We start from the raw sequence: 321 nt of genomic DNA on the forward strand, positions 1-321 counted from the left end.
AGATGGGAGGGGAGGTTCGGGCATGGCAGGGCGCTGGGGGTGGGGGGGGGGGGTGACTGGAGTCGGGGGTGCGGCTGGCGAGGGGGGGGGAGGCCAGGGTCCAGGGCTCTGGGGCTGGGGAGCCAGGAGACCAGGGCGTGGGCAGCTGGGGTGTAGGGTCTGGGGGTCTGGAGCCGGGGTCCAGGAGGGCCGGAGGTCTGGCGTGTGGGAGGCAGGGGTGCTCGGGGACCTGGGTGCTGGGGTACTGCAGTTCCGTAGGCAGGGGTGCCTGGGGGACAGGGGTTCCATGGGGGATCCGGGCACAGGGGCAAGAGTGTCGGG

Source organism: Neomonachus schauinslandi, chromosome 15 (genome assembly GCF_002201575.2).
Source record: "Neomonachus schauinslandi chromosome 15, ASM220157v2, whole genome shotgun sequence".
Lineage (NCBI taxonomy): Eukaryota > Metazoa > Chordata > Mammalia > Carnivora > Phocidae > Neomonachus > Neomonachus schauinslandi.